Source organism: Crocuta crocuta, unplaced genomic scaffold (genome assembly GCF_008692635.1).
Source record: "Crocuta crocuta isolate KB4526 unplaced genomic scaffold, BGI_CrCroc_1.0 scaffold20, whole genome shotgun sequence".
NCBI lineage: Eukaryota > Metazoa > Chordata > Mammalia > Carnivora > Hyaenidae > Crocuta > Crocuta crocuta.
The window spans coordinates 2,299,493-2,325,769 of NW_027527932.1; positions in this window are offsets into that span (position 1 = coordinate 2,299,493).

The window sequence follows — 26,277 nt, forward strand, 5'->3', positions numbered from 1 at the left end:
AATGGCCCACTCTAGATGTCTAATCACTCTTGGTGTGCGATGGGATGGTAAAACTGGTCTCTAAGGTCAAGTTCACAGGCGAGTGAAGCAAGGTCTATGTTCAGGAATCTACTCTGCCCCCACCTAGCAGTGGAAACTGAAGTTGCTTGACTTTCTCCCTTGTAATAACAGATTTGAGGACATGATTTCCAAGTTGCTTTCTGTCTCTGAAATTTTGTGATTCAGATTGGTTATGTACCCATTCCATGTATATGCACACCTACAGTGTGGGGTGCTTTCAACTCAATATTCGTTTTACAGAATTTCTGCCATTGCTTTTCAGATTCACCTACTATTTAGACAGCTGCAAAGTGAGCCATATCAGCTGTTTCTCTGTCTTGTTATGTTCCATTCCATATCTAATGTCATTTTCAGCGTTAAAGTTATCTGCAAATGTCCTTGTTTATTCAGACTTTTTTGTAGATCTTTGAGTGTATCAGTTTGTCTATGTTTTACCTGCCGTGAGCTGCATCTGAGCTACACTTCTGCCTCTGATAATTCTTATCAATACAGTTTCTTCAGAATCCTATTGGCCCACCTCTTTTTTTTTTTTTTTTTTACAAATAGTTTATTGTCAAGTTGGCTTCCATATAACACCCAGTGCTCATCCCCACAAGTGCCCTCCTCCATGCCCATCTCCCCCTCCCCCCACACCCATCAGTCCTCAGTTTGTTCTCAACATTCAAGAGTCTCTCATGGTTTGCCTCTCCTCCTTTCCTCCACCATTTCCCCCCTTCTTCTCCACTTGTTCCTCAGTTAAGTTCCTCCTAATCCTCCTATACGTGCAAACATATGATATTTGTCCTTCTCTGCCTGACTTATTTCCCTCAGCATAACACCCTCAAGGTCCATCCATGTTGCTACACAGGCCAGATTTCATTCTTCCTCATTGCCATGTAGTATTCCATGGTATAGATAAACCACATCTTCTTGATCCATTCGTCCATTGATGGACACTTAGGCTCTTTCCATGTTTTGGCTATTGTTGCGAGTGCTGCTATGAACATTGGGGTCCATGTGCCCCTAGGCATCAGCACTCCTGTGTCTCTTGGGTAAATTCCTAGCAGTGCTATTGCTGGGTCATAGGGAAGTTCAATTGTTAACTTTTTGAGGAACCTCCACACTGTTTTCCAGAGGGGCTGCACCAGTTTACATTCCCACCAACAGCGAAGGAGGGTGCCTATTGGCCCACCTCTTAAGCTGGGAGGCCAGTTTTAGGCAAGGCTTGTGGAGATACAGCCGGATGGTGCTTTGATTGGCCATACTGTGCCGGGCGTTGTTGATGCTTCTGGGGGACAGGTAAGGAAAGTGCTCATAACTCACACGTGTGTAACCCGGAAGTGCAAGGAGTTAATTCCTGTGGGGCCGTCTTTGCAACAGGGAGCAAGAGCAAGTGAGTAAGTGCTTCCTCCTTTCTTCCCCTTGCAGGCAGTTCTGAAATGCCTTTCACAGCCCCTCAGAAGGCTCCAGAGGATCAATCAGAGTTGCTGGAAGCAAAGGCTGATGCAGCCCGTGTTGGCTTCCTCTCTTCTGTCTCACCCCTCTGGATTTTCACCAGTCTTTGTCCCAGTCTCTGCTTGTGGTGGGAACTGGGGCCATTGCACCCTCGGGTGCAGTTTTGAGAAGCGGACCTGAAGAAGGAGTCTAGTTGTGAGGGAACAAGTTAGAGATGAAGCTTGAATGCTGTGAGGACCCACGACTTGTTCCACATTTCCGTGGACTAGGCCCTCCATTTGAGCTTTCATAGATGCCTCACGGCCTTTGACAAATACAGTGAAAAGAGGGACTTGCCCCTTTCCTTCCTTTTGCAAAAAGTAAATCAAACATGACAGGAATGTCCTTTCTACATGAAGACCCCCATTAGGGGTGTCTGTGGGTTAAAGTATTTATCATTACTCCATTTAGAGCCCACTTTCCCAAGTGACCATAGGCTGGTGCTTACACAGGAAAGCTGCTCTTGCCTTTTACCTGCAGGTAAGGATGCTGGAGAGGCTTCAGTGCGTCCAGCCGGGCCGAGCTAGCTTAGGTGCACCCAGCCTGCTCCGGGAGCTAACTCACGCTCCATCTCTCTTTGAAATACTCTCTGTGGCATGTTGGAGCAAATGACTTTCTGAAGCCGAGCCTGAAAGTTTTTCAAGCTGCTTTGTTGTTTTCCTGACAGACGAAAGAACTTGCTGGGGCTATAATGAAAGGCAGACTGCGATCGCTGTCATGTCAAGAACGCTGCAGTCGGGAAAGTCGACATGATTTCATGGCTAATGATTCACTCGCTAATATCAGTGTGGGCTGCAGTGAGGATAACCAAGTTGAGCTGTCTTAGATCAAATGATTCAATTAGGCCAGCTGTCCCTATTTGTCATGGCTCAACTCGCTTTCAAATTACCTTTCCAAAGTGCATACGTGCCTTAGCATAAAAGTTAACAGCTCAACTGTTTTACAAAAAAGGGATACTTAGACATAATTAGAAAAAGTCACCTTTTTTATTTTTAATCCACACAGACTTCTTTCCCTTCCCCTACCTCTGTCCCAAAGGAGATAAAGTATGCGTTTGCTCAGCTAACCCTGCAGCTATTATCAGCATGGCTGTGCCGTTGAGACCTTCTGGGGCATCCCATGGCAAGAAAGTGTTCATTCTAAGAAGGAAGGCTTGGCCCAGGGATCTCTAAGTTGCTGGAGGAAGTCGTGCCACAGGTCAGATGCTTTTTCTGACCAACTTCCAATTCTTCCATTGGCAATCAAGCAAATTTAGGGTCAGAGAAGAGTTTACGTTTATATCTGGATTTTTCCAGAGCCGACGGAGAAACTCAGGGGTGAGAAGTAAATTGGCTTCAGGTCAGCAGGGGAATATTACAAAAATATGATGTAACTAACTATTATTTAGAAGGTAAGAGAGGTCCCGAATCTTAGTCTTTGCCTGTGAGATACATGAACACTCCCACTGTCCTGGGAGAGAAATAGCCCGAGAGAGAAATAGCCCAAATAAAAAAAATGAGTCAGGGAACATCATTTGTCTTCTGCCTCCTGTGTGAGGAGCACTGCACAGACACAGTGGGAAAATAGAACAAAAATCCGGAGCTTAATTTCTACCCTCAAGGGGCTTGCGACTAATGACTCTGAAATCTTATAGTGTTTTGGGAATCGTGGCTATCAGAAAGATAAAGACAAACTGAAGTTTAGAGTGGAATAACACATACAGCCAAAGGAACAGGGAGCTTACTCTAAAAGGGAAAAATATTTTGGGGCATCTGGGTGGCTCAGTCAGTTAATCATCCAACTCTTGATTTCGGCTCAAGTTATGATCTCATCAGGGTCATGAGATCAGGCCCCACATGGGCTGAGCATGGAGCCTGCTTAAGATTCTTTCTCACTCGCTCTCTCTGGCCCTCCCCTGCTCTCTCTCTTTCTCAAATTAATGAATTAATGAATTAATTAAAAGGGAAAAATATAAAGAAGTAAAAAAAAAATCCTTCCTTCCAATGTAATAGCAAAGGGTAGAATCTTAACTGGTTGAAAACCTATCATGAGAAGGGCCAACAGGTGATAAACTGCTCTGTAAAGGGGTGACCTAGAAAAAATGAGATAAATGACCTGAGACTCTTGAAATTTCTCTGCTTTGAAATGTTGTCTCAAAAGAGCACTGAGGAATATAACTGTGGACAGGACATTCCTGGTAGGTTTATTTAATGGATTCACCATTCTTCTTTCCGTTGCATTTGAAGTCAGATTTGTCTTATACACAACTCAGGACCCAGAGAGAAGGAATGCAGTCTGCTACTGTGAGGCCATTGTAGACTTTTCCCCTGGGTGCTTGCTTTCCATGTACTCATGTTTTAGGGACCATTGCAGCTCTGCTTCAACGCTTCATGACTTCCACAGTCTCTGAGAAAAAAGAAAACATATGTTCGAGGTTTTGTTTTGTTTGTTGTTTCCTTCCTTCCTTCCTTCCTTTCTTTTTTTCATCTGCAGGTAATATGCATTCCCAGGCAGAGAAGAAAAAAAGGGTAGGATTCTTCCGATTTACCATGGTGTTTTCACATATTGGTTATATTGACTTGTTGATTGGTTTTAATCAATCTCCCCTCAAAATAAGGAATATCAATCATATGCCGGCAGCTTCAACTCAAGCACAGCTGAGGACCTTAGCAGCTTATTGGAAGTTCATCTGGACTCCACCCTGGTCCCGGTCCAGAGTTTTTCTCTTTATCCGCAGCAGGAGATGCGGCTGTCCCCCGCGCTCGCCATTCCGTAGGCTCACTTCTCTGCCTGCTCCTCTCCCTTGTGCTTCGCTGGGATCTTGCTCTGTTTCTTCCCCCTTCTGGAGTTCAGACTCTGCCCCCCCCCCGCCCCCCCCCAGCNGTAAACACCTCGAAGAGATGGAGCCGGAGCCCAGGGGCCCTGCTCCGTCGGCTCTTGTCGGGGGGAGTCGCGTGGCGGCCGCAGGGCAGGTAACGGGGCGGGAACTGGCNNNGTGGCGGGAGAAAGGCTCTGGGGTGTGACAAGGTGAACTGTGTCCCCCTCCGAGTCCCTAACTCCCAGTATCTCAGAACGTGACTGTTTTTGGAGGTAAGACCTTAAAAAGTCGATTAAATTAAAATGGGGTCACTGCAGGGCACTCGGGTGGCTCGGTCGGTTGGGCGTCTGACTCGGGCTCCGTCCCGACCCCGTGGTGTGCGGTTTTGAACCCGCCTCGGGCTCTGTGCTGACACAGCCTGGCGCTCTGGGTTCGGCGTCCCTCTCTCTGCCCCTCCCCCGCTCGTGCTCTGTCTCCGGGGAGCACCTGCCTGCAGACGAGGTTAGCCTACCCCNCGCCGGGAAGCCACTCGCTCCCCAGGGGCCTGGTGATGGCGTTTTGTGACCTGATGACTAGGGCAGGAGCAGCGCCAAGGCGGAGGCAGGATTGCTTAGGGGCTGGAAGCTGAAAGACGGAGCCTTCCCGCCTGTCCCGGCCGCTCCCCTGTAGTTGCCTGAAGCCGTGAGGCCCAGGCTTCGGGGGCTGGACCCCGCCCTTCCACTTGCAGGCATTGGACTGTCACTGTCGCTGTGCTTTGTGCAGACAAGCAGAAAGGAGGTTCCCTTCCTCTCCTAAACGAGGGTGTCAGGAGTCGAATTTTACCCCACCCTCCATTCCCGTATGGATGTTCTCACCTCCATTACCTCAGATTGTGACCTTATTGGGAAACAGGGTCATTGTCAATGTGACGAGTTAAAATGAGGTGTAGTGGAGTAGGGCGGGCCCCTGATCCGCGAGGACTGGCGTCTTTATAAAAAGAACGCCATGTGAAGAGAGAGAGAGACATGTGCAGAGAGGAGGTCATGTGGAGACAAGGGAGACCCTCTGTAAGAGATGCCGAGGTTGCTGGGAAACACCAGAAGTGAGGCCAGAGGCAGGGGCCACGTTCTCCCTCACAGCCCCCGAAGGGCCACGCCTGCCATCGTCTCAGCTTTGGGCTTCCAGCCTTCAGAACTGGCAGACGACACCTTCCTGTCGTTGAAGCCGCCAAGTGTGTGATACTTTGTCACGGACCCCCTGGCAAACTGATGTAGGAGACGGGTCCTTGGAACATATACGCTCCCCAGAACTCGGGAGGGTCTGTTTTCTGTCTTCGTGCTACAGTCTTTCTGCCCCAGCCCTAGGAATAGCTTCCGCGAGGAGAGAACACAGTGGGCCGTAAGCTGGGTGGGCCGTCAAGACGGGTCCAGCTCCTACTCCACAGGGGTCCTGCCCTGAGTCATGTCCCCCTGTGACTCCCGTTGCTCTCCAGAGACCTGGGGTGTCCCGTGCGTTTCGTGCCCAGAACACGTGGTACCGGTACAAGCCCTGCTGTTCCATTTCTCGGCTCTCGGAGTTCAGCAACGTCTCCATTCCTCCAGAAAGCCTGTCCTGACTGCCTGTCCCCTTGGGTCTGGGCTAAGTGCTCCTCCCTTCCGTGTGTTCTTACAGAAACTTAAGCTCTTCCCATCACAACACTCAGCCTCCCCCTTAATGGCTTGCTTATTCATCGACCTCTCCTCCTAGATTTTGAGTCCAGGGGCTGTGTCCTCATTGTTTCTGTGTCTCCAGAGCTGAGGAGGAGAGTATCTGACAGCTAGCCCATTCTTAATTAGTGTTTGGTAAATGAATGAAGAAATGAATAGATAGGTTATGTGTTATGTTCAGTTCAGAACCCAAAAGCTGCACCAATGCTGGGCGAGGATGCAGCTCATTAAGTAAGGCTGCTTTCTGGTGCCTGAAGAACTCAAAACAGCTTTGATTCAAAATGTTGGCAAAATAGACTGCCTCCACTATTTTGACTTTTTCAGAAATGAATTGATGAGGTAATACATTTTGAAGCAATGCCACAGAAATATACCATGTTGTGCTTTTGAAACTGAAGTATGACAGTGAGGTTGTGCTTCTGGCTTATGTGTTTGTCGTAGTGAAAGCGGATTTACTTACTGGCCTCCACCTGTAACTACACACTCTAGAAGCGCCCTTCCTCTTTGGAGTTTGGTTTCCCTTCCTCCATAGGTGGAGGAAGAGACTTGGCACACGAAAATGTGTAATCTGCTATAAGGAAGCAGCCAGCCAGGCCATTCTTGGCTATTATAACACTCCTCCAGTATTTATGATTATTTGCTAAAATGATCTAAGCGCTTGATTGTAAAGCTCAGGTGCAGAGTCTCTGGGGTTCTAGAGCGCCTAAGCTGCAACCCACGCTTGTGGAGATGCCCAGCTGAAAAAAATGACCTGAGTTTTCTGGGTGCCAGCCTTTAATGTATGCAGCCCTGCAAAGCTAATCTCAGTCACGCAGTGACTTAGGGCTGGCTTTTGCTCATGTAGTCTTGCATTGTTAAACGCATTTGTTTCTTACCCCTGCATATTTAATTGCGTGTATAAATATAACTACACTTTAACAATCTCTGTGAAGGCAGGGAGGGCAATTTGTGAGGCTAATACCCCCATTTCACCCTCCTACGTCTATGGAGGCTTCACGAATTGATAATAGCATTCCGTCTGCCATGTTGGAGGGCTACTTCAGAGTCCCCTCACACCTCACACGGCCACGGTCAAAAGCAAGAGATCAAAGCTCAGCTTCGTGGTATTATTATATTTCATTCAATCAAATAAATAAACAAGACAAATAAGTCAAATCCAGTAAAAAAAAATGAAGGTGGTAAATAAATGAAATCGTTTTATTTGCAACTTCATTTAAAATAGGTTGCCAAACTTTTTCTGTAGAGGACCAGAGAGTAAATATTTTTGGCTTTACAGGCCAGACATTGTCTTTCTGTTGCATGGTTTTATTTGATTTTGTTTACTTTTTTGTTTTGTTCTTTTGAATTGTTAATAACAATTATTTAAAACTATAAAATCCATTCTTAGCTCCTGAGCCACAGAAAAACGAACTGCAGACTGTCTTTGGCTCGTTGGCCATAGTTTGCTGACGTCTGATGTAAAACACTGTGTTTTACAGTGTACAAAGATGATCATAGTGTGTACCATTGAAATCTTTTGTAGATGTAACTCCACGAGGGATCTACGGCCCCTATTTCATGTGCAGGATTATATAAAAGTATTATGCATATCCTAATATGCATAATCCATGTTATGGTGAATACTGAAAATATAATGCTTGTGTAAATAGGGCATGAATCATATGTTCTTTTTTTTTAAATTTTTTTTTTTTTTAAATTTCTAGGAGAGAGAGAGAGACACAGTGTGAACAAGGGAGGGTCAGAGAGAGAGGGAGTCACAGACTGAAACAGGCTCCAGGCTCTGAGCTGGCAGTCAGCACAGAGCCTGACGCGGGGCTCGAACCCACGAACCGCGAGATCATGACCTAAGCGAAAGTCGGACGCTTAACCGACTAAGCCACCCAGGCGCCCCATGAATCATATGTTCTTGTTGAGTTATATAGTTTGCAGCATAGGAAGGGCATAATAATCCCCAAATCTGTCTGCTTAGATGTAACTTACAATCTTCCTGCCTTTTTTTTCCCTGAACCTGTTGACTAGGTGAAATTTGGAAGTCCAGGCAGGGGTTTGAGTGTAGACATCTGTGACTATCTGATTGGCATCAAAACTCATCTCACAGTGGGTGGGTAGAAGTATAACTTGTGGAGACCAACAATCTAGAAAAACCTGTCTGCCCTGAATATGAGATCCGAGCGTGATATGAGGCTACAGGAAGTGGCATTTGCCTAGGACACGTGTAAATGGTTGCATCCTTCACACATCCATCTGTTCTTATCTCCTGGTCACCAGGAGCTCCAGAGACTCGCTGCACCTGGCTGTGGTGTTTGTCTCTCATGTGATATCACTTAACTTCATTTTCTGAAGGGAGCTTTGGCTTTTCTCTTTTCAGTCTGTAGAAACTGGTGATTCCAATTTCAGTGCTGCATTTCTGTACATTTCTTTCTTTTGCCCCTAAAATCAAGAAACTCTCACGGATACATATGGCCAAGCTGAGGAAGGAGAGGTGAGTAAAAATGTATTGGTGGAAAAAAATGCAAACAGAATTGTGTTGATTCAGATGGTTCTAGAAACAAGAATAAACCCAGAACTCTCTTTCTGGAGCATAATGCCATCAAAGTAGGGCCATTACTTAGAATAATTTTCAGGAATGAAAAATTGGCAACTTGCCCCACGTTGTCAACTTGTGAATTGTGCAAACATATTGGATTATTATTGTCTGTCTTCACTGAAGCATATGCCTTGCTAGGTGTGGATAGTCTAAGAAGGTATGGGAAACCTGTCTGGGCCCGTGTTTGCTGTATTAGGGCCTCACAAAAAAAAATCCACTGAATTTCAAATAGATTCAATTTATTCTTCCATTTCTGTTGCATTTCTTTTTGGTTTCCCACCACTTTGTAGGAACATAAAGTGTGTATGTATATATCATATATACATAATAAATAGATATAGATTAATATGGATACCAATATGTATATAGACAGATACCCAGATAAATGAAATGCAGGTGTATAATGCAGTATGAAACATTTATGTCTGCCTTCCATGTCTGACAGCATAGCTAGGTAGAGGATATTAATTACAGTACAAGTATACGGTTTCATTGGTGTCAGAAGTTAGACACAGTAAGACCTCAGTCATTATTAAAGACTCCATGAGAAGGGTTCGAGTCATGGGTCCACTCTTTAGCAAGTGTGTGATCTACGTTTTTTTTTGAGGCTTGAATTTTTTTTTATCTGTAAAATACAGCAAATAATAATAGCTAATTTCTAAGGTGGTTATTCTGATTAAATGAGACACTATACTTGATAGAAGTTCCTTATACAATGTAGAGAGTTATATAAATGTTAATTAATTTAATTTAAACATATATTGGCAATATTTCTCCCCTCTGGCTTCTTGCCCAGCAACTGTTCAGGCCCCAGAGATCTGTGCTGGCTGTTTCCATAAGACATCGGTGCAGATGAAGCATGTGGTGGCGGCTGAGTTCTCCACTTCCATCTGGATGTTTTTGGCATTGCACAGACATTGTTTCAGAATGCTGAAGTCACAATGCAGGCTAATATTTTAAAAAAATATATCCCCGCACGATATCAGTTGTGTGTAGTCAGTCTCAGTGTGTGGGTTCTTGGCCTCTGGGAACTTACCTTCGCAGGCAGGCCTCCTGACCCACAGGTAATTAATTACCATGGCAGGTAATGCTGTTAGGAGGCTTTGGGTTGATCTTCAGGAACACACGTCTTTTTCTCCACCGGATGAGTGTCCTTAAACATCCTGACAGAGTCATTTTGGAAAAATTTATATATCAAATAGCTGTGCTTTAGAGGTTTTGAAAAAGGCCATAGAATGTTTTACAATCAAGAAATCACTATTTAGATGTGATAAGTACTTAATGATGATGGGGCAGGTGATAGTGTTGGAGGAAGAGGTTTGGGTCCTTAAAACTAGGCCACTTAAAATGCCAAAATTATATGATGAGAACAGGGTGGCAAGAAGAGCTCAGGGTCGGGCATCTGGCTCAATTCAAAACAGAGAAATAAATATTTCTCTTGTTCTACGGAGAAATAAACCCATTGACTGAGATACAGTCAAATGCAGGGATACAACACAAGTTAGGGTCTTGCATGGTCAGGACTATTTCTTGTCTTACTTTCTTTTTTTTTTTTTTAATGTTTTTTTCTTATTTATTTCTAGGAGAGAGAGAGAGAGACAGCGTGAGCAGGGGAGGGTCAGAGAGAGAGGGAGTCACAGACTCTGAAACAGGCTCCAGGCTCTGAGCTGGCAGTCAGCACAGAGCCTGACGCGGGGCTCGAACCCACGAACCGCGAGATCATGACCTGAGCGAAAGTCGGACGCTCAACCGACTAAGCCACCCAGGCGCCCCTCTTGTCTTACTTTCAAATAGTAGGTGAGAGCTTGACTGTCAGGAACATAAGCCCCAAGTCAGGAATGCAGGAACTTAGAATCAAATGGTCCTGGCTCTGCATCCAGCTTTCTCCCTTTCCAGTGCTTAGTTTGTCTACTTCCTTTCATTGCACCAAAAGAATGCATTCTCTTCCCGTGACAATAGCTAGCAAGCCTTGTGCAGACCTGATCTGGGAGCTGGGAGACCTGGGTTTTTGCTCTCCATTAGTACCAGCTGGTCAGTTGTGTGGTCCCGGGCCCCTGGGCATTGGTTTCCTCCTCTGGGTTAAGACAGGACTGAGCTGGGTGTCTCTTGGTGTTTCTTCTCCATTACATTTCTCTATCACGGATATGTTAGGGGGGCAGGATGAGTGTGCCTGATTTATATTCTCAATATTACTGCTCAAAAAAGTCTATAGTGCAGGCAGAGAATTTGTTTAAAATTTACTGTTAATTAGTATCCCTCCCCTTTGCTCCTAGTAGAAGTAAAGCTAGTAGAGTTTTTGTTTTGGCTTTGTTTTCACTTACCTGCAAGTATCACTGCGGATGGACTCTCATGATAACTACGGATACAGGGGCAAGGCTGTTAAACATACTCAGGTCTCGTTTTTCGTGGTAGTTAGGTTCTCAGCAGCCATGAATGCTGACTTACTGAATGTTGAACCATTCCTGTTAGGGGAAATAGAGGGTTAGGTTCCCTTACTTCTCTGGTTACAACTTTTCCTCAGCTAATCATTCACAACTTTGTTTTTGTGTGTTTCTGTTCAAAGACATGTGTATTTAATACATGTTGTTGATTCATTGACATTGAACTCAGGACCCACGTCTACAGGAAGCCAATCCAACAGGAGCATTGTCTCTGTGAGGTACATCTGACCTTTCTGTGCGAAGAAGCACTAGAAAGCACTGCCACACTGTGTTTGTAGGCAGTGGAATTGTAATTTCAAATTTAAACAGTGGAATTCCACTAAAAACCACAAAAGGTGAAAAAAGTGGCGCTCAGTACACCACGAAAAGGGCCCTTGTTTGTAGTTGAGAGCAGAAACGAGAAGGCGGAGCATCCCTTGTTCAGCCCCAGTGGGAAGCATGCAAGTTGGGCAACCCAGATTCTGCTCCGCGCTGCTTATGTCTTTGAATGGTTATCAGAGAGCCACAGTGTTGGTTTTGTGGTTACATACAAATTTCAGTGAACAGATACATTTTCACATACAGAGTCTGCAAGAAAATGAGGGTCAACCGTATGCTATATGAGATTACAGTGGGCTTCAGTTTGAGGGGACACGATTCTCTGCTTTGTTTGGAGCCCATGTAGATTACTGTTTGTTAAGGTGATGCCTAGTCTCTCAACACATCTCTAAACAAAGAAGATTGAAATTAAAGTGGCTGCAGGAAAATAGAGGCTTATTTTTCCGTCTTATGGGATCATATAGACGCCCCAAAGTGAGCTCTCCTGGGCGGATAAATAGCGTGCCCTCATCTAGGTTGCAGGGGGTACATCCGTGTTTCAGCTCAGAAAAGATAAAGAAAATAAATGCAGGGCAAAGGATCCCTTCTTAAGTAAGTGATACAGATGTTGCACACATCACTTCTGCTCAGGTGCTAATTTGCTAACGCAGGCTGGAAAATACACTTCTCGTGGGGAAGTCACAGGCCCAGGCAGAAGTGTCAAATAGATTTCAGTTGCCCTAGTCTGTAGGAAGAACACTGTACTGCATTAACTGCACTCAGTGATATCATTCATTTTAAAGCCACGAGGCAGCAATTATAGTACAAGAGTGAACCTGATAGACTTAACGTAGTGCTGACCTGTTCTTAAAACTAGCTTTGGATTTTTAGATCTAACGAGGCCGCAGCCAAGTATCTGACATGATATCTACGTTGAAAGGATGTCCTTGGACAAATATCAAAACAGCAAATTCACCCGACAGTGTTTAGCTCAGATATGCTGTCTGCTAAATAGTTAATAATAAACTGCTATTCCATACATTTGAGATAAAAAAATGCACGTGTCAGGCACAGGTGAGGTATCTGAAGAAAGTGTTGGGTGCCAGGACAATGGAGATGGAGGGAGAGGAGGCCTGGGTGCAGAGGAGATGGTGCCTTGGCCATAGAAAGCAGGCTGAAAAGTCTCGAAAGAGGAAGCTCCTTAGTGACAGCAAGGTTAGAGTGGCAGGTGGCCAGCACCCCGGCCTTGCAGCTTGAGAGCCTCTCATCACTCCACTTGGGCAAAACACCTTGGAAAATGAGCTGATTCGTTTTTTGTTTTTTGTTTTTTTTCATATTTAAGGTAGAACGTAAGTTCTCCAAGGCCCTTCCGGGAAGATGGGAATTTCTCGACCAGGAGTTATGGCCCTGGGTTTGGCTAGCAGTCTTGCCTCTTGTCACCAGACTTCGCAGCAAGGATGCGACCTCTCCAACCCTCAGGTTCCTCACATAAAGGCTGGGGCTACCACCCGGGATTAACTCAGTTTATGGGATGTGAAGAGCCAGTACGCTGTCTGGCACGTGGTCAGTGCTCTTGAAAGTGTTCACCGTGCTGGTGACGAGTAGAAAGAGGAGGAAGGAGACAAGGAGGAGGATTTGAAAGGGTAATTTGCGGTTTGAGGGACGTGTGAAGAGAAGATACGGGGTTTGTGGAAATCTTAAACCGAGAGGCTAGACGGGAGGAATGCTAGGAAGGAAGGCACGGCAGCAGGGAGACTAGAATCTAGTCTCTTTAATGTCTTCCGTAGGACGTGCAGAAGGGTGTGAATGCCAAGGTAGGAAAGAGAAGTGTGACGTGACTATGGAAGGCCAGGGAAAGCAGGCTGAGATCTCCCTTTCAAGTCTGGTAACCGGTGGAAACTACTATCGTTTTTTAATCCATGCAGTTGAGGTGTTTTGAAAGAGCAATCGCTATGATTTCTCGAATCTTAGGATGGTGCTACTGAAGGGAAATGGACTACACTTTTGTTTCCATTTCCTTGCCACTCATGTTTCCCCCTGTCTACAAGTCAGGATTTGGTTTGCAGATGTACCAACCCTCCACTCTCAGCTCATCTGAATGGATGTATCAGAAATTGGAAACCAGTCTAGGAACTTCAAGCAGGAAGGATTTAATACAGGAATTAGAGGTTTATGAAACCAGTGAAAGAAGGGGGAAGTGAATGTCAGGGGAAACTGTCACTTGTGGGCAAGAAATCAAAAAAATGCCACAGTCACAGAAATTCTGGCAATGATCTCAGCTAGCTGCAGTGTCAGAGTTTAATGATTTGCAGGAAGCTGCCTGGCAGCTGCCATCAGAACCTCACAACCACCCACTGCCAAAGCCCACACGCCCACCTGTTGCTGCCCCAGGAGAAATAATGGCTTTTGTATTTCCTTTGGCTTTCAAATCTCAGGCTAGTTCTCTCACTGCCAGGACCTAACCTGGAGCCTTGCAGGCAATGTAGCTCCGAAGTTTCCAAATATGTGGTAAGGGAGAGACCATAAAAGAGGGAAAATGGTACCACGTTGCTGACTCATAAGCTGACCTCTGTACAGAGTGTTGCCCTGGCTCCAGTGATGGACGTGCTCCTCACTGGCTGTACTGAATAATTCAGGGGCGAACATTTGTCCTAAACTTATGCAATTAGAATAAGTCTCAAGGCTTTTCATGGCACCCTAGAAAACAGGCTTCCTCTATTTTGCTGTAATTGAATTTGAGAAGGCAGATTCAGGAGCCATCTTGCATCCAAAAGGTTAGAATTTGCCAGACAATAGTGGCCAAAACACAAAGGAAAAGAGACTAAATAAACTAAGATCAAGTTCTGATGACTCATTTGAGCTCCTGAATTCAGCCATGCTTGAAGCTAATCCTATTACCAGACTTATCAATTTTATGAACCAATAAATTGCCTCTTTGCATAAGCCATTTAGGTTAGGCTTTCTGTCACTTATAACTGAAGACTAGTTAGAAGATCATGGTAATAATAGTGCAGTTTGAGTTCCACAGATGTTTATTTTGAGATGTAATAACTAATAAGACAGATTTTGATCCTAAAGATCTCATTAATTAGACACATTAACAGCTAACTATAATCCCAGCAAAAGAAACTTATATCCTCAATGACACATTTTAGCCCAAAAGAATAAAGCCTTACTAGTCTTGGATGTGTCAGAAAATCAGAAGGCAGAATTCCCTTGGACACATTGCAAATAGCAAATACAGTCTCAGAAATTCCATAGTTCCTCGGGCAGGTGGCTCACCAGGAACAGCAGTGGAAATGAAGTACAATAGAGGTATAGGAAAAACATCTGGGCATTAATGTTATTTTTCAAAAGCAACCAATCCCAGAAAAAAAGGCAATTATTTTAACCCAGAGCTTTGTTACTATTTCTTTTCTTCCTTTGTTACCCACCCTCAACAAAACGTTTTAGTGGAAGCAAGGCCAGATCGGCCATCATGGTTTCAGAAGATGTCATGGGAAATGTCAGTCTTACCTTGAGGGTACAATAAGGACTTACGTTTTTGTCATCCTGTTGTAGCTGTCTAAGGGAAGGGATGTTTTTGTTGCTATTTGCACATGTATACGTGCCAGTCTGTGTATGTATGCATATTCTTACCGGTGAAGTGTGTAGCAATGGTGTTGGATACCTGGTCTGGCTTGGTAGCATTTTGAAAAGCGTATACTCAGAATACTTTGTGTTAGGCAATAGTTCCACGATATCTGAGCTCCATAATAGAGAAGATTTGCTAAAGCTCCATTTATAGATGACTTAACTTGGGAAGGTTGTTTCTCTATGGGCAATGCTTATCTTAATCAAAGATGAAGACATTTGGGGAAACTCATTCATAACTATAACTCAGTATTATTAAATGTCATCCCCTGGAATAGATTGAATCTAAAGGGAGATTTTAATGAAGGAGCCAGTGTTACACTTACTAATTAGCCCTTGCTTGCTTATTTTCTTTCACAAGCAGATTTCTTGTCAAGAGTTGAAAATGTCTCTATAAATGCCTATCTCTGTCCATATGGCTGCTTCTGAGTCACATTGTTCACGGACTTTGATAGGGAGAGCTAGGCATTAAGGAGGCTGGTTAGGGCAGTGTCTTTTCTGCTCCAGGTACCATGGATGAGAGGTTTCCACCATTCCTCACAATGAACTGACTATTCTTTAAACATTAGAAAATGCCCTGACTGTGTCATATATGAACTATGTTGGTTTGGAGTGATATCTTTTTTTCTTGGCAAGAGTACTATCATATCCCTTTTATTTTCCCAATTAATCATTAAATCCCTTTCTCTGTTTATATTAGCAGGGAGTCCATTCACTGCCTCTTGTGGTTTTCTGTGACTCTAAATTACCCAAGGCCTCTAGGCATTTATTTAGTCTTAAGAGCGACTTGCACTTCCAAATGCTGGGCAAGGAGAGAACTGGGAATTCTCATCAGCCCTTCAGTGCCTTCCAGTTCTAGATGGCTTTTGATTTCAGGCTGCTGAAAGCTGAAAGCTGATGAAGCTTAGTCCATCCTTATCCACTACCTTTTCAGGCTCTGTGGTTAAAGGTTTTAATTTACATATTACCAGATTTGCCATCATTCCCAAAATACCAAGGTCATGCTGCTGTATGTGGCATCTACCTTTCCACTTATATTATAGGACTTGGCTTTGAGTCTAGGTCCCCAGTTTAGACTACTTGCCCCTTTATGGAATGTCCCTCTTTGGGGCCCTTCGTTTCCTTTCTTGCCAGCCAAAGTCAGCCAGAAACATTCTAACCCATCAGAGAACTACAGTGTGATTGACTCTAAAAAAGGGAGAGGTCAGAATTTTACTCTCTTTTCCCTTGAAACATCCCTTGATCTTTATATGAACTTACCTGCTATCTTGATATCCAGTCCTCTCTACAAAAAAGCCTGAGGGATAGTCTTTGACAAGCTACAAAGAGTCCCGTTTTACTTTCCCTCCAGGGTTTTGGATGACTTCTCACTGTGTTCAACCAAGAGAGGCCATTTATCTGTGCAGATAAGTTAAAGAGGATCAGCTCCCAGATGACTTTCTGTTTTTGTGAAGGACTGGCATTGATAGGTAGCTTTCTTACAAGACAGTTTTTTCTCACCAGGAACTATGTTAGAACATGGTTTCTAAGATGGAATGTGTGGGTTTCTATACAAACTACTGTCCAAATTGGGATAATTTTGAGTGTGAAGGGGGACACTAATAATTAATTACCCTGGGACAACAGGTCTAAACCAAGACTGTTGGAGGCAGAAGGCAGACAGAGATGCTTCGTGATCCTGCGTGTGGACCTACACATTCCCTGAGTGGTGGGACGTATGTGTTGAAGGTGGTGCAGGACTGGCTCCATGTAGACTTCTCTGTGTGCAGCACGCCCCAGTTACCCCAGAATTCAAACACTGGCAAAGTATTTAATGGGTAAAAAATGCCAGCAAAAGTGATTTTGTTACTTAAGAGTCTTGATAAATATACTGATGGGAAGTACTGATTCTGGACTCAAGGTACTTAAATAGATTTGTGATCATTATAATCATTGTTTTTTTAAATAATGTTTTTAAGTTTATTTATTTTTTGAGAGAGACAGAGACAGTGCAAATTGGGGAGGGGCAGAGAGAGAGGGCAAGAGAGAGAATCCCAGGCAGGCTCTGCACTGTCATTGCAGAGCCTAATTTGGGGCTCAAACCCATGAAACTATGATGAGATCATGACCTGAGCCAAAACCAAGAGTTGGATGCTTAACCAACGGAGACACCTAGGTGCCCCTATAATCATTGGTTTTAAACTAAATTTTCCTTTTCCTTTTTTTCTTTCACATAGAAAATTAATAAACAGTAAGATCAAATCTGTTTAAATAAAGAAACTGCCCAATTTGCTGAAATTGGATCTAGTTTTTAACTAAATTTGTGTTGTTAGTTATAAAAAATATGGAATATGGCTGCCCTTGAACAAGACATGACATATCTTCTTATTTTACCATTCCAGCTTTTTTTTTTTAAATCAAAGACTTTTTTTTAAACCAAAGGATTTGCTTCACACAATGTCAAAATTTTATGAGCTTTTTCATGAAATATCTTATAAATTCTTTAGCTTATTTCAACAACTAAGACATCTATAAAATGAATAATATCAAGACCCTAGAAAATATATGCAAGTTAAAAATAAATGGGAGGTTTAGCTAAGAAATGTTTAGAATGTTAGAAGTGTTTCTTCCATAAGTTTGTTTCATTGCTGCAACTCATGTCTAGGCACAGGCTAATATAGTACACTGATGAATTTTAGTAGAAACAGTAAGTGCCCACAAAGATGACCAGCAGAAGAATGTGCCATGTGCTTCTAATTTCTCAATGTCATAAAGTATATGTTTTTTTTCCAGTTTAACCAGTTTTTCCAGAAGGGTGCATTGCCTTATGGAAAGTTTTATGCTTGCAATCAGGAAACAAAAGAAAACTAGTTTTCAGTCTGGAAGTATTAGTACTAATAGTACTACTACTACTACTACTACTACTACTACTACTACTACTACTACTACTAAATTCATAAGAACTGAAAACCCCAGAACTGAACTTCATGAGGGATTGAAGTTTATAGTTATACTGTTAGCATTATTTATGAATTCTTAAGCCAGAAAATCAACATTAAATTTGGTACCAGGAAGAAATAAGCACTAAACTCTCAAACATTTCCTCAACCCATATCACACAGAATTTCCATAGGTAACATTTCAAAGTGGATGATCTCATAATCCTAAATTGAAAGACATATAAGAAAATAAGCCTGAGGTGCCTGGGTGGTTCAGTTGGTTAAACATCTGACTTCAGCTCAGGTCATGATCTCATGGTTTGTGAGTTCAAACATGAGCCTAGAGCCTGCTTCAATTTCTGTGTCTTCCTCTCTCTCTCTCTCTCTCTCTGTCCCTTCTTTTTTTGTGCTCTGACTCTCTCTCTCTGCCTCTCCTCTGCTCACACTCTGTCTCTCTCTCAAAAATAAATAAACATTAAAAAAAAAGCCATCTTGAACATAAGTTGACCAACACACATGCACACACATATATAAACAGGAAGATTACAGCCTTTGCAGAATATTCTAATGGTGATTGCATATTTAGTAAAGAAAGAAAAGAAGAATCAAGAACATAAGAAAAGAATGAACTACTATGATACAGATAAGAAAATCAAATAGAATTTCTATAAATGAAAATGAGTTTAAGACTCAATTGCTGGTTTATTAGTCACTTAGCATCTGCAAACTGGGTAGCTCTGTGCTACATAATAGAGATAGAATTGTGAGACTTCACCTTCATGGAGCCTGTAGTGTTGTGGGGCATGATTGGCATGACCAAAGTCACCAGAAAAACAAAAGTAATCAGTTAATCCATTGATAAATTATTAGAATAACTAAGGAAAATTTAAGAAAAAGTTAGTGAACTAAAAGACATATCTGAAATAGAAATCAAAGAAATAATTTAGTTATCCAGAATATGGTTTGGAAATATAAATAGATACAAATGTAAAAGAAAATATGGAGAATAGAATTAGAAAGATCAGCATACATTTAGTAATAGTTCCAAAAATGAGACTAAAAGGGAAGAGACAGTAATCAAAAAGACAATTGCTGAGAATTTTCTAGAGCTGATTTATAGACATGAAATACAAATTCAAGAAACAACATATTCCAAGCAAGATAAATAAAATACTACCACATAAATATATCATAGTGAATCTGCAGAACCCCAAAGACAAAGAGAGGATTATAAAAGTAGCCAGAGAGGAAAGATAGATTTTCTAAAAACAAAAGTTAAACTGAGAGTAGATTTCTAATTAGTAACAAGATAATGCAGAAAACAATGGAATATCATCTTCAAAATACTGTAAAAATTCCTGTCAGCTTAGAATTTATCACATATCTAAAATATAGATCAAAGACCTAGAAAAAAGAAAAAAGCCCTCTCCCAAATATCTAGTTGACTGCTAAGGATGTAAACAAGAAGCTTCCCAAGAGCCCAGAGAAAAAACACACAAAGATAGAGGTCTATCTTTGAAAGGGAAGATGCTCATGATAAGGGTGTGAGTTTAGACTTTGACAAATTGACTTCCCTACGAGCACAAAGCTGAGGCTGAGTATATCCCCAAATCCTTGGATGATCACCACATTACTCAAGAAGAAGGTACGCTATGGGGCAAAGCTAAGCATCAGAAACTGGAGGAGAAAACCTTAGCAAAAGCATCAATGACTGTATATAAAAGAGGGACATAGTCTTCACTTAGAATCCAGGAATTTAATTGACAGTTGTCAGAAAAGCAAAACAGAACCCATAGTCTCTCCAGTATATTATGTACACTTTCAAGTTTGACCAGCTTAGTAGACATTCAAAGAAATAGGAAATTATGAGCCTTCCTCATGGGAAAAATTTATAATTAATAATTTGAGTGGTCCAAATTTGTGGGTCCAGATATTGGATTTAGCAGATGAAACCTTCAAAACAAATCTTACATTTAAGATGTAGAGTGATATACATGCAAGCAATTAAAACAAAATATGATAAAATAAGAGAATAAATAGGAATTAAAACAGCAAAATAGAAACTGAAAAGAACCAATTGGAAATTTTAGAGATGAAAACTCTAATATCTGACAAGAAAAACACACCAAATGGACTAAAAATATATTTGAAATATCACAGAAAAGAATCAATGAACCTGAAGGTAGTTTAAAAGAAATTATCCAATGCAAAAAAAAAAAAAAGAAAAAAAAAAGAAAAGAAAAGAAAAAGAAAGAAAAAGACAAAAGGAAAAAAATGTAAAGAAAAATGAGCATATTCAAGAACTGTGAGGCAATATTAATAATTCCACCACATATGTTATTAGGGATCCAGGAGAAGAGAAAATTGTGTAGAAGAATTATATGATGAAATAATAGCTGAAAATTTCCCAAGTTTTGTCAAGAACATTACTGTATAGTTTCCAGAAGCTCAGTGAACTTCATGTAGGATAAAGTTTTAAAAATACAGAGCTAGACACCTCCTAGTAACATTGCAGAAGATCCAGATTTGGGGATTTGGAATGCTTTAATTAAATTGGTGGTCACACGACTATGCACATATCTCCAAACTCCTCAACCTGTACAATTAAAATGAGTGAATTTTATTGTTTGTAAAATATATCAAAATGAAACTGTGGAAAAAATATATGTGTAATACACATATACAAACATATATGTATATATATATCACATGTATCTATTTCAGAGTTAATATTCTATCGAAAGAAAACAAGGATAGTTTAACGTTAAACAAATCCATTATTTTAAGTCACTAGATAAAGAAAATCAAGGACAAAACCACATGATCATCTCGGTAGATGTAGAAAGAGTATCTGATAAAATTCAACAATGATTCATGATAATCTTGTTTAGTAAACAATGATTTCTCATTATCCTGAGAAAATATACCTTCAGAAAACCTCCAGAAAATATTTTAAGTCATGAAACTTGAGAAACATTCAAATTCACTGATATCATTGATTTTAATCTTAATTCAAAATTTTAGGAGGTCCTAGCTAGTGACATGAGGCAAGAAAAGTAAAAGAAATATGTAATAATTAACATGGACACTATGTGGTTTTCCTTATGGGAAAAAATGAATCTCAATAGTACAATTTTCATTAAAGGAAATTCCAGATGGACTAAAGACTTTAATGTGCAAGACTACAGATCTCATAAATCAGTTCTGTTATACCACAGCATATGTGCTCCTAAAAACCAACCCCCCCCATGCAAAATCTCACAATTAAAAAGTATAGGACTTAGAGAGATAAGGATGGAAAGGCAACACTCAAAAACTGACCAAAAAAAAAAAAAAGGAAAAAACTGTGAGCACACTTTTTCCTATGTTAAATAGTTACAAAATATATCAATACTACAATAAATATGGCACTTTACCTTGAAATAAATGGAAAGGTTGCTTGTGGAATGGACATCAGAAGAGTTACTGTGAAGTGGCTTATCTGAAATTTCATGGAAAGGTGTAACACCAAACATGGATAGGTGTGGCAGGTAGCATACCTGTGAACTGAGGTGGCTGGTAGATGTTTGAGGTGAGCGCGCACGTGTGTGTGTGTGTGTGTGTGTGTGTGTGTATTTTGTGTATCCCAACACAGCTTGATTAAACTGCATGTCTTTCTCTGCATTCACCTAGTGTTTTTGCTGACAAAATTGCCATACACATATTGGAGTTTTGTGTTACACTCATATTTTTCTAACGATACCAATGGTCTTGAAACAATTTGCATTTTTAAAACAAATGCTATAGCCAAGCCAACTGTGTAAGAAATAGGTTAGTATATTTTTTTGGCATTGTGGTAGGGAAAAAAATAAGGCAAAAGAAGTATGAACTATAAGGCATGGGAAAATTTGACTATTATTATTCAATAATGATAATAATAAACTTTACATATAGCAAAAATGATACAAAAATGAAGTAAAAAGAAAAGCTATTGACTAGCTTGGAGAAAATGGTGATAATGATTTTATTTTTAAAGAACTTCTACAAATCAGTAAGAAAAAGTCAAACAATCTGGAAGAAAATAAACAAAAGGGGCGCCTAGGTGGCTCAGTCTGCTGAGCATCCGACTTCGGCTCAGGTCATGATCTCGCGGTTCTTGGGTTTGAGCCCCGCGTCGGGCTCTGTGCTGACAGCTCAGAGCCTGGAGCTGCTTCAGATTCTGTGTCTCCCTCTCTCTCTGACCCTCCCCTGCTCACTCTGTCTCTCTCTCTCTCTCTCTCTCTCAGAAATGAATAAAATATTTTAAAAAAGAAAAATAAACAAAGATAATTTACAAAGAAGATAAAACAAATATCCAGTAAGTATAAGAAGAAGCTGCTCTGCACCACTACAAAGTAGGGAGCTGAAAGCTAATTCGACAATAAGCTACCACCTACCTACCAGTTTGGCAAGAATGAAGAAGTTTGATAGCACCAGCCTTTGGCAAGAATGAGGGGAAACAGGAACTTTATAATTTGTGATGAATACAAGAACTGATGTAATTGCTTCGGAAAATAATTTTTCAGTCTAGTAAAACTGAAGATGCTAAGTTTACGACTCAGTAGTTGTATTTCCTGGTGTCTGCCCTAGAGAATATATGGCATCCGTCTGTAAGAGACGTGGCTGAGGATGGCCAAAGCAGGCTTGTTGGTAGTAGCAAACACATGGCTTATCTGTCTCATAGTAGGGAATGTATAACGTTTAGTTTATTGAGATTATGGGAAAATATAGAGCAACTAAAATTATGACCTAGATCTGCAGGTATCAGCATGAATAAATGGCACAAAGAGACATAATGTTAAGTGCAAAATATACGTAAACGTTATATATAGTATGATACTACTCACGGGAAATAGTGAAGAAGCAAACTACTCGTATGTTTCAGAGTAGTTGTTACCCCGGTCAAGGAGGGAAGCAGAGTGGGGTGGATGTTCCTGAAACATTGTATCTTATTTTTTTTTCAAAGGAGAGAGTCATTTGATGCAGATGTAATGGATTTATTGGCGAACCCATGGATATAGGTCACGTATTGTTTTCCGCATTTTTGTATAGTTGAAATTTATCAACAAATAAGTGAGTGCCTTATTTTAGGCGAGGCAATTTTCCTAAGTGAAAAAACAAAATATGAAGGAGTGAGTGGAGAGAGAAACCGTACCTTGAGGCATACGTAGAAACATTTTGACGGAAGTGTGTGTGCTGCTGGGGAGTTCTGCAGCTAACACGAGTCCGTGTGAGCAGCCCACCTAGCCCGCCTCTCCAACAAAGATCCCTAAACCGGAACCCCGTGCTTGCATCTGGGGAGGTAGTGAGCCAGACAAAGTCGCTTTTTCTGTTTACACCCCAGGGGCAGACCTGGCTCCTCCAGGGCCTCGGCCAGCAGCGCGCTCGTGGCCGTGGGCCCGCCTCAGTCCCCGTGGAAGGCAACATGTAAGGACGGCTGTGTCTGAAATACCTTTGGTTGGGGAAACGGAAAAGCTTGGGACGCAGGGCCACGAGGCAGTTTATGCTGGAGCCAGGAAGCTGTAAATTTCCTAACGTAAAGACATCCCCGCCTGCACACGCTGAAAGCCACCCCTTCCTGGTGTGAGCAGGGGAGTCAGGAGGCCTCTGACCGCTGGCTCTCCGTCCTGGTCTTAACCCTCTCACAGCTGGATGGAAGGTTCCGGAAAACCGCGCGTTCCCCACGAGGGATGCTGTGGTGCCAAGGGGTTAACAGGCACTTTGTGTGAAGTTTTAATATTCCACAAATGAAATGTGCATGTGGAATGGGGAAAAAAGAGGAAAAGATTATATTTGTCAGCTGGGCTGCCATATGTTGTTCTGGCCGGAGCACAGCAAAAATGGTGACAATTCTTTCCTGAATGAAAATCTCTGTCAACTCCTGATTTCATGCCTTTCTTTGGATAAGCAGGAGCTTTCTTCATGACCACGCAGAGTCTGAGATTTTCATACGTGTGGGGGCAATCGGTGTCTACCCCTAAAAGGTAGAGCATTGGCATCGCGTGGCTTGATTTTCAGGAGGTGGGTAAAGGCAGGAAAATCATAAAATTCATCTGCATATTTTCTTCTCCTCCTTTTTTAAAATGGAATTGGCCCTCAGGGTAAAAACAGTCCTCTGAAAGCACAAATAGCTAGCTGCGTGACAAATGGAGAGGAGGTTATATTGGCAGAGATCTGTTAGTTCTTACCAAAGCCATCATCAGTTTCACAGAGTTGAAACTTTTGTCATACGAAGGGCTTTTCTCATTCATATTCGGTGGGTTATGATGCCTAGGTTAGTAACAAATAAATGTTTAAGAGTATGTGTTGAAGGAAAATTAATTGAGATTCAGGCTTGGCGTGAGAGGGTTCTTCTTTTCAAGTTATATATTTCTGTCCTAATTTGTGTTTGAAAATGCCACACTGGACGAAATGACTTTTTTTCTTTAAATAATGTTTTATGGATCCTTCCTACTGATTATCTAAGTAATATAATCTAGGAATTTTGACAATTATATGAAATATGGAAGAGAAAAATCTCCCATTATCCCACAATCTAAATATTTTAATATACTATTCCACACTATCAGTAAATAAGTAAATGTGTAAATAAATTTTACATAATTTATATTACGTTATTAAAGGTTTTGCTGTCTATATAATTCTTAATAGTTCTGTATACCCTATTGAGAGGATGTTCCTTTCATTGTTAACTATTCCCTATTATTGGGCGTTTGGTTTCTTTCTAAGTTTGCTTTCCTGTCACTGACAAGTAAGACAAACCGTCCTTTTTCTTCCATGAATTTTCTTTACAGAAGATGGCACTGTCTGTTAAAAAGCAAGCATGGGTACCCTTGACGAGTTAAGGTATAATTTCGCATTTTACAGGGATCGCGCTAATTGAGCTGCCATTCTCTGGGGAGGAAGAAGCATTAAGAGAAATGACTGTGGGTGAAGCCTGGAAAAATGAGGGGTGAAAAATGGGGCCAGAATCAGATGGTGGTGAAGACCCCCGGCTCCATACTGCATGGGGAGATAATCTGAAGTAAAAGAGCATTCCTGCAGGAATGAGACTCTCCCTTCTCTCAACGAAGTAGAGTGAGCCCAAGTGTGGCAGGTAATTTCCCGGAATCTGAGAAGGAAGAGCAGAGAGCAAGCGCCCCAGCCAGCCAGGCTGCACAGAGCCCCTCTCCTCTCTCCCCTTCCCTCCGTACCCTGCTTGGGCTGTGAAAGAATGCACAGAACACTGAACACTCAGCATTCCAGTACCGGTGCGAGGAAGAGGAACCGAGCACGGGTATGGTGCAGAAGACACGTCAAAGGGAAATCATTATTCCATAGCAGAGGAAATAGGAAACAGGGATGAGGAGCTACGCATGGGTCAAGTGAAAAGGGATGGCAGTGCGGCTGGGGCAAGGCGCTGTGAAGGGGAGAGGTGCGAAGAAGAAAGGAGTGCTGAGTGCGGTCTGGCAAGGAACGGAAACTAATTCTTCGTGAGCATCTCCCACTTTAAAACAACCCAGTAAGAAAATAGATAGCTCAAAAATGATGATGAAACACAGAATGAGAAAGAAAGGGAAATAGCAGAATTAGTAGTTTTAGGATCAAGCCAGTATCACTAAGGAGCTAATGAGGCAGATAATAAAAGCGGCTACCATTTATTGAGCATTTAGTATGTTCAACACATCGTTCTAAGTGCTATATATTGATTACTTTCCTTAATACCTATAAAAATACTATGAGGAAGCAGGATTTTCAGTATCAGTTGAGGAAACTGAGATGCAATGTGGTCAAGTCACATAAACTCACTAGAAAGTGACAGAAGCAAGATTTTAACCCCAGACATGTCGCTATGTATGTATAGTTTGATCAGAATTATTAAAAGCGAGTCTTTCCTTCCTTCCATCCATCCATCCATCCATCCATCCATCCATCCATCCATCCATCCATCCATCCATCCATCCATCCATCCATCCATCCATCCATCCATCTATCCATCCAAGCATCCATCCATCTATCCATCCTTTTATATAAACAGAGATGAAATTCATAGAATGCTAACAATACCTATTTCTGGATGATTTTTTTTCTTGATACTTTTCTATACTGATTGAATTTAAGCAATATTTTTATCAAGTTTAGAAAATGATTGAATGATGTATTGTAATATAACAACAACAATATCATGATTGTAGTCTTTCTACTGTTACTCCTAAATCATCTAGTTAATAATTCATTTCCTCATTTATCTTCCAGTGCTCTAAACATTTTATGTCACTTCTAAAGAATGTCGGATTGATACAATATTCTTTTAATGCTTTGACATTTAAAAATGTGTCAAAACACCAGTCAGATCATATTTTAGTTTTAGACATTTGAACGGAAACTT